Source organism: Triticum aestivum, chromosome 1D, assembly GCF_018294505.1.
Source record: "Triticum aestivum cultivar Chinese Spring chromosome 1D, IWGSC CS RefSeq v2.1, whole genome shotgun sequence".
Taxonomy (NCBI): Eukaryota; Viridiplantae; Streptophyta; class Magnoliopsida; order Poales; family Poaceae; genus Triticum; species Triticum aestivum.
Genome location: NC_057796.1, coordinates 470676413 through 470685416, shown reverse-complemented (window position 1 = coordinate 470685416; position 9004 = coordinate 470676413).

Below are 9004 nucleotides of genomic sequence, written 5' to 3'. Positions count from 1 at the left end.
GGACCCCTCGAGCTTTGGCTGCAGCACGCCGACTGCGACACGCCGGCGACTGGAGCGGAGGTTGAGGCCGTCTCCTCGGGGAAGATCTTCATGACCAGAAGCTGGGGCGAGGTCGCTCGGGTGTGCCGTGCGGAGGCCGCCCTCGTGATTCATTTCGAGTTCGATGGCGCCTCCACGTTGTTCTTCAAGGTCTTCGACGTAGAAGGCCGCCGCCTGGAGTGCTGCCCCGGGAGGGGCCATCAGGTCAGCGCCGCAGCATGGGCAGGGCCCACTGTCCACATCGCCAGCGGCTCCTCTGGAAGCAGCAGTGGCGCTTGGGAGTCCAGCGATTCTCCCAAGCTCTACGAGACTCCGGAGACGAGCGACGACAGCTACGTGCCTCCAAGCTCTCGCCGAGCCCGGAGTAGGGCTGCAGCGTTTGGCCGCCGCCGCCGCTGATCTGGATGAGGTTGGCGCCGGCCTCTGGTAGCCCACTGTTGATGATGGCGTTAGCCACAGGGGCGCGTGTAGATAGGACTCCTTGAAGCTTTTCCTTTTGTTTCCTGCGAAGAATCGAGAGGTACCCCGCGGGGGCGTGTAAAGGGTCTGCAATATCTTTTTTTGATATTATCCTTACTATAAAATTGTGCATGTGCGTGTCCCGTTCCGGCTCGGTTTTCCCTTTCCAACCCCGCGACGGCTTGGTGCTCTACGCTGATAGGTCCCGGTCCCCAGGCATGCTTCAGCTGTCGCTGGTATGCCAGGTCGCGATGCCGTGGTCAAGGCCAGGAGGTGAGCGGCCCGAGGTCCAGTAAGAGCCCCTGAGACGCGATGCTCAGGAGGTCCCCTTTAGCGCCCAAGCGACCACCGAGAGGCAAGAAAGGGAGGCTACGTCACCGCAGCGGGGTTACACGAGTGAGAATCCTATACCGGAGCGATTGGTTAACCCGAGCGTGAAACTTATCTTGGCAGTCCAGGGTCGGTCCTTCGCGAGGCGCCAGGCTTGTGCGCAGGCGGTCGCATCTTGGCCAGATCGGGCCCGTACGAGTCTTCCTCTCCTCCCACGCTCTCCTTCGTGCTCTACGTTCTCAGGTCCCGGCCCTCGACTGGGATCAGCCGCCGCTGGTATGCCAGGTCGCGATGCTGTAGTCAAGGCCAGGGGGTGAGGGCTGGAGAGCCAGTAAGAGCTCCTGAGTCGCGATGCTCAGGATCCCCCCTTTCAACGCGCAAGCGGATTACATGGGAGAAGAGGGAGCCTGTGGTATTGCCTGTCGTGGTCCTGAGGAGGTTCCTGCAAATCAGCATGAGGTAGGGCGCAGATTGCCATTATGATAGCCGAGCGGTCACTGATTGCCTCGCCAGGGAATGGAGGCACTGAGGGCCTGGTGAGGTGGCGCGCGCAGCCAGAACTCGGCCGCTCAGATTTGTCGATGTTGCAGGGACGGACCCAAGCACAAGCGCCGTGCCAGAGTGAGCAGCTCCCGGGGTAGGTGACAGTCAAGCAGGTGATAGTCATAGATAAATTAAGCATGAAAAGAAAACTGGCTCAAATAAACGCAGGGGAGGTACATGCCACTGGGTCAGGCCCGAGCGGCTTGGGGATGATGCAGCCCGAGGGGCGCCCCCAACAAGGTAGGCTAAAGACATAAAAAGGGATACATGCCACAGGGACGGACCCACGTGGCCTGGGAATGATGCAGCCCTGAGGGCGCTCCATATTAAATGAACTTGGAAAAGGTCACCTGATCATGGTGATGAAGGGATGTTGGGGCAGCTGAAGGTACGCGACGAAGGGGTTGCTCCTCTCGAGCCACCGGGACCCTCAGCCTCAGGAGGCTCTGGGGGTCCAGGCGGCTCCCTGAGGACCGCACTACTAGAAAAAGGCTTACTAGTGGCGCACCAGTTTTGCCTACTAATGGCGCACTACTGGTGCGCCACTAGCACCACGCCACTAGTATTTTTTACTAATGGCGCACCACTAGTGCGCCATTAGTATCTGGTATACTAATGGCGCACCAGGCAGTGCGCCATTAGTATAGGCCACGGTGCGCCATTAGTATGCCTCCCAGGGGGCCATATTTACCCATGTGCCTAGCCATACTAATGGCGCACCGCGTGGTGATGCGCCATTAGTATCCTTTGGCATACTAATGGCGCACTACGGAGTGATGCGCCATTAGTATCCTTTGGCATACTAATGGCGCACTGCTGTGTGATGCGCCATTAGTATGTATATTAGGGATTATTTTTTTCTTTTCTGATTTTTGCACAGATTACAAAATATATTATTGGACAGAATATAAGCAGCACCACACAGCAACAGCAGATTCATCGAATACAATAGAAGATTAGTCTCCGAATACAATTCATCATATTAGTCTCCGAATTCAAAAGACCGAACAAAGATAGAACATTACAAGTCTCGAGACCGCGAGTAGCGAGTTTGTCGAAAGTAATACTAATCCTAACAAGTCCTACTAATCATCATCATACAACTTCTACTCGTTATTAATAACAAGTCATACGACAATCCTCCTGATAGTCATCCAACCAACCCTACTTAATTGTTCTTAGCACATGATCATCAATATTAGGCAGGACCCAAATACCCTATTTAAGGTAAAATAGCATAAAACAATATAGACCCTGACTCTCCATTATGGAGAATGGAGATCATCCTGTCTCCAATTCTTGCGCGGCGCTTCCTTTTGCTTCCAAGAACCTCCTTACGACTGTCCATATATTTTTTCCATTCTCTGATTAGCATGTCTCCACTTCTTCTAGAAATCCGGTATGGACAGTTGAGATTCGTAGGATGACCTGGATATAAGTTGAAAACACGAAGACTGCCATTCTGATACATCAAATGAGGCACACAATCCTCAGGGATTCTCTGTTGAAAAACATAGTAATAACTTCATAGTTAGCAATGATGTACTAGTTTTAGAAGTATGCAAAAGATGCACGGATGTCGTAATAGTAAAAAAAATCTTACCAGGGTATCTCCATGGTAGTTACCGTAGTTCAACACGTGCACTAGTGGCACGTATTGACCATAATGTTGAGGAGTTTGATTGTAGATATTGTAATTCTCAAGATCAGTACAAAATCCGACCAGATGATTTTTCTCCTGATAAGTTAACTCGGAGCCATCGGTGTAGTGGGTTTTGTCTACCATGTTCCGCACATTTTTCGAACAATCAAAATAAGCTGTCAATGGAAATAAGTTGTCAACTATTTTGAAATAAACAATATAAACTAGTTAATAATTAACTATGTTTGAGAAACTCACATAGCGGTAGAACTGGAGGCGTATCAACAAGGACCCAAATGTCCATATTGTCATGGTCGGTGTCAGGATCACCAAGATCCATGGTGACAAGCATACCCTCATCAAAACCATACATCTTGCAAAATGCTTCCCAATTTTTGCAACCAAAATGGGTTACGCTCTCAGCATTATACAGATTTACTTCAAAATCCACATCATGATGTGTCCTTAGGTGAATTTTCTTCGTTTCAAAATTTTCATGATCTTCAAAATCCATCCTCTCCAAGACATAGCGTCTTTCATGGCATGGGATAAACTATACTCGAATTGTAAAAGATGAAATTACACGTTGAAATAGTTGAAGTCATGCTTAATTATGAAAAAAAAACTTGTTGTCATTGCATACCGTTTCAACTTCGAAGGTCTCCTCGAGCTTAATGCTGAAGCGCCGATCATCGTCCAGGTGAGGCCTGTCGCACAGACCTCGACCGTCGTGGCACCAGTCGCACTCCCCCGGGAGACTTTCGTCGTCCGATGACGACATTTCCTATGTTCATAATTCAAAACTACATCATCTCTGTTGGGTCCAATAAGATAATCCACAGTGTGGTGAAAACACGCCCTTCGAACTGGTTTGAGCAATTGGTGAATGGAGATGGTCTAAGATTTTCAGTAGTAAGAAGTGAAGTGGTAATTTTGAGAGCAAATGGTTAGGATGAGTGGTCCTACTTAATTAAGTACTAAGACCCCGGCCCATGCATTAGTCACAAGTACCCCATATGTCCTGTTTTATGGAAAAGTCATGCTAAAATTCATGGAAAATTTCAGCATGACCTTTGCTGAAAATAGGACATATGGAGTACCCGAATTTGCCGGAACGGAAGTTAATCGACATTCCAGCAAACTCAAGGGCCTCTCGGGGTACAGTAGCAGCATCACAAGTTGACAAAATTTCAGTATTACAGACTTGCTGTCAGCATCACAAGTAGTACCAATGGAAGTGGAGCATTACTACTCTACAGAAAGATAACGCAATGTAACAAAAGTGTAACTCTATCTATCTACAATGAGTGGAAATGGCCAAGCCTAAACAACTTACTACTCGATTGATTAAGCATGTGGATTTGTCAATGATTAATATGATATAAGTGTAACTCTGAAATGAAAGACCATATAGATAAAACAATGCAACAGATATGAAAGACCATGTGGATTTTCTCAGAACTTTAAGCGCAAATGTCAAGAGCACAGAGTACACATTCTCAAAGAGAAGTTCAGTTCTGCAATCGACAAACCAGACACTTTAATTTTTATCAAGGAAGGGTTTACCCCTCCGATTTCCATTAAGAGAAACCAACAGCAAACTACAAGAACCAGTTATCTTACAAAGATAAAACCAAAAGCTACTTACTACAGTAGCTTATGTCTGGACCTGATGACAACACTGCTTATGGACCCTTATAACTTGGTGCACTTGCATTCAGTCACCACCACCAAATCCTAGTGCAGCTGTGGTTCTAAAATCCTAGTGCACTTGCACTTGGTGCACTTGGAGAACATGATTGGGCATTCTGAAACATAATTGCTCTAGTGCAGCTGTGGTTCCAATTGAGGTGTGCTCTATGGTCTTATACATAAGCCAAACAAACTAATTAGGGATCAGCAGCAAGCAGCTGCACAACTGCATCACTCCCTGTCTCCCTCCCTTCAGATACAGCGGCTCAAAAGTCAAGTAAACTGAAGATTAATCTAACAAGCCTGACAGTAGCTAACTGTACCTAACTGTACCTAACTGATGCTAACTGTACCTAACTGAATTTTTTGACAGTAGCTAACTGTATTTAGTAATTTTTCTGTAACAGTCTTGCCCCTATTTGAAGGACAAGCAAATAGATACCTAAAATCCACTAGTATTGCCTCTAAAAAAGCCTAACTGGATTTTTCTGTAACTGTACCTAACTGAATTTTTCTGTACCTAACTGAACTGTAAGGAGTTAACTGAAATTCACTAGTATTGCCTCTAAAAAAGCCTAAAGTCCACTATTATCTACTTTAGGCACAATCATACACAATTATGACTGTACTGTAACAATTTTACTCTATCAAAATGTTGAAATTTTGACATTCGGAGGGTCACCTGTGTGGTGGTGCCCTGCACAGCGGTCGTTGAGCTCGCGCGGTGTGGTGAGCTCGCCGGAGATGGACGGGCCCTGCACAGCGATCGAGACTCAGAGCAGAGGTTGAGGGCAAGAGGAAGAAGAAGAAGAAGGAAGTGGAGGGGAGGGGCTCACCTGCAGTCGAGGGCGTACACGGCGCCGGCCGGCTGCAGTGGTGGGGGGCGCGGGGGCGCGGGGGCGGCGGGGGTGGAGTCCGGCGGGGGAGAATCACGCAGGCGACGGGGTCGTTGCGGTCGCCACTCCTTGTCACCGCCAAGCTCACGCCGGGGGGGGTGAAGAAGAGGAAGATGGCGGCGGTCCTCCTGGGCAGGCCGTGCGGTGTTGGACGGCGAGCACGAGGTTGATGCAGGTGGGGCCGCGGGAGGAGGGGACGGTGAGGGCGCGGGCGCGGGCGGAGGGGGCGGTTGGGCGGGAGGACGTCGAGGGCGCGGGCGCGGGCGGAGGGGGGACGGCGAGGGAGGCGGCGCTCGGCTCGGGGAGGGGGCGTTGGGGGCGGTGGTGGTCGGGTGCGGCGGGGGCAGCTTAGTGTGGGGGGAAGCTTACTAATGGCGCCATTAGAATGTTTTTTTACATAGCAATGGCGCACCAGCCAGAGGTGCACCAGGACGGCGTGGTGCCTGGCCTCCTGAGTCGCCAGGACGCGCCGCAAGTTGCGCTGATAGGCGGATGCCACGCTCGGCAGGCCAAACGGCATGCGGACGTAGCTGTGACGTGGGCCCTCGCAGCGTCCCACGCGCGAAGGCCAGAAGGGCTCCTGAGGCACGGCCCTGTTAAGCCCTGGGACGTCAATGCAGACGCGCAGCCAGGCATCCTCGCCTGGATGGGAGGCTGCGCCAGGTGAGCGGCGATTGCCGCGCACGGCCCTCGCGTCCTGCAGTTCCCGAGTGGTCTTGGTAATGAACTCCTGAGCGCTGGGCGCTCCTCGCCTTGTGTCCTCCTAAGGGCAATGTGCCACGAAGCATGCCTCCAGATGGTGTCCGAGCGCCTCCCTCGTGATGTTGGCAAGGTTCGAGGCCCTCCAGAAGAGAGCCCCCGAGCCCTGCCCGAGAAGGCGCCGAGCGTGCCTTCCTATGCGATGGAGGGAGGCGCCCCTGGCGCGGGCGCCGATCCAGTCGTGGCGCCGCCTTGAGGTGCGTCTTGCCTGAGGCCCTGCGCGGAGCAGCTGCTTCTTCTTATTGGGGATGGTTTCAGGAGGGTACTCGCCCTTGCTGTCGGGGTCATCGATTGCTGCAGCTTGGAAGGCACGCTCGAGGGAGCACACCGCATCTCTTTCTTCTCACGGGACTGTGATGATTCCGCCACTTCCTGGCATCTTGAGGACGTTGTAGCCGTGATGGGTCACCGCCATAAACTTGGCCAGGGCTGGTTACCCGAGGATTGCATTGTATGGCAGACGGATGTGGGCGACATCGAAGTCGATGAGCTCGGTGCGGTAGTTGTCGCGCTGCCCGAAGGTGACTGGGAGGCGGACTTGTCCGATCGGGGTGGTGGAGCCGTCGGTCACTCCTGAGAAAGGCTTGGTAGGCTGAAGTTGATCGTAGGGCACTTGGAGGTTGTCGAACATCTCGACGGACAGGACGTTAAGCCCTGCGCCACCGTCGATGAGAGTCTTGGTGACTTGCACGTTGCTGATGACGGGTGAACAGAGCATGGGGAGAGCACCAGCAGTGGCCGCACACTTGAGCTGGTCTGCTGAGCTGAATGTAATAGCACACTCGGACCACTTGAACGGGCGTGTGGCCTCGAGCTTGGGGAGGACTGCGTTCACCTCGCGGACAAACTGCTTGAAGATGCGCTGTGAGGCTGTGGCTTGAGCTCCACCTAGGATGCAAGCGATGGCACGCGGCTCCTGGAAGCCCCCAGCCCCCTTGTCCTGATGGTGGTTGTCGTTCCTTCTTGGTGGTGGTGGCAGCGAAGGAAGCCCAGCATTGCCCTGAGGACGATCCTCGCGAGGCTGATCCTGCCAGCGGTCCTCACGAGGCCGGTCGCGCCACTCCTGGCGTGGGCCCCGGTCGTCCCAGCATCCTCCGCCACGTCTTCCTCCTCGACCGTAGCCTCGGTCGTTGCGCTCGGGGCGTCCACCGAAGTGTCCATCGCGAATGGCCCTGAGCTCCTCACTAGTAGAAAAAGGGTCAAATGTCAAGCACATTAGTGTCGGTTTGCTTTTGAGCCGGCACTAATGTGTGCATTAGTGTCGGTTCCAATGGCTAGCCAGCCGCTTTCATTAGTACCGGTTCGTGGCCGACCTTTAGCACCGGTTCGTGCCACGGACCGGTACTAAAGTGAGTGGTGGCAGGATGTTGTTAGTCCGGGGCCCCTCCGGCACCTTTAGTACCGGTTCATGGCACGAACCGGTGCTAAAGGTCGTCCTACATAAACCCTTCGTCCACCCGAGCTCGCTCTGTTCTTCCCCTTTCCCCTCTCCTCTTTGTTCTTCCCCTCTTCCTCTCGAGCTCATCACACATTTTGCCCAAAATTTGTCAAGATTTGAAGGCCCCCATCCATTCAAATGATCACAAAGGTTAGCAACTTTGTCCTTTCATCTCTCATTGCTAGATTAGCTCTTGCAATGCTTTGTATAGTGATTAATTGATGAGTTTAGTAATTTGGTAGAAAATATATGTGCTAGTATTTGATTTATATGCAATTTGTGGTCAACACTAACACTTAGTTTGCATATGTAGGTGTGGTTTACTTAGTGCCTTCTAAATCTCCGTCGTAACCACAGTCGATCGCCCGCACCGTTCCGTCGCCGGCACCACCTTGTGGTGAGCCTCTTGTTCATGAATGTTTTACATTACCAAATTGATATTTGTGTGATTTGGATATATAGTTACTCGTATAATTATCTTACCCGTACGTTGTTTGTTATACATAGTGCCATGGTTTTGATATCCGTCCCCGTCGGCCCTCGTCCTTGTTATGATTCGGATGTGGTATATTCTCTTTTAAAACTAGTTGTTGCATTTCGTGTTTATGACAAATTATGCCCATCAAGTTGACATAGATATTTTTGTCTAGGAGGTTTGTGAACCTGAAATTCCAACCGACCCTATTGTCGAGAGGTTAAATTTAGTTGAAAGAGAAAACGAGTATTTGAAAGAAAAATTGAAAAGAATTGAGGGGGAGAAGATGGAATTGGAGTTGCATGTTGCCGATGTCGTCGATGATCACAAGATCAAGATGGAGAAAATGCGCTTGAAGATTAGAAAGATTAGAAAATATGCCATTGATAGTGAGGCTTGGTATCATTATGCTGTTGGATCAATTGTTACCTTAGTTGCGATCTTGATCGCATTTGTTGTTGCATTTAAATTCTTTAGTTAGAGAGTTATTTGTTTGTTGCATTTAAGTCTTGTATGAACTTTATGTATGAACTTGTATTAATTTGGTCTATTCGGTGTTGTGTAATGAAGATGAGCCGACAATGGATGTACGATGACCGATGCTCTCCCGAGTTCATTAATGGCATGCAAACTTTTCTGCTTGCGGCTGAGGCAAACAAGCGGGCGGATGGTTTTATGCCTTGTCCATGTTTAGTCTGTAAGAATGATCACAATTACTCTACGTCAAGAAC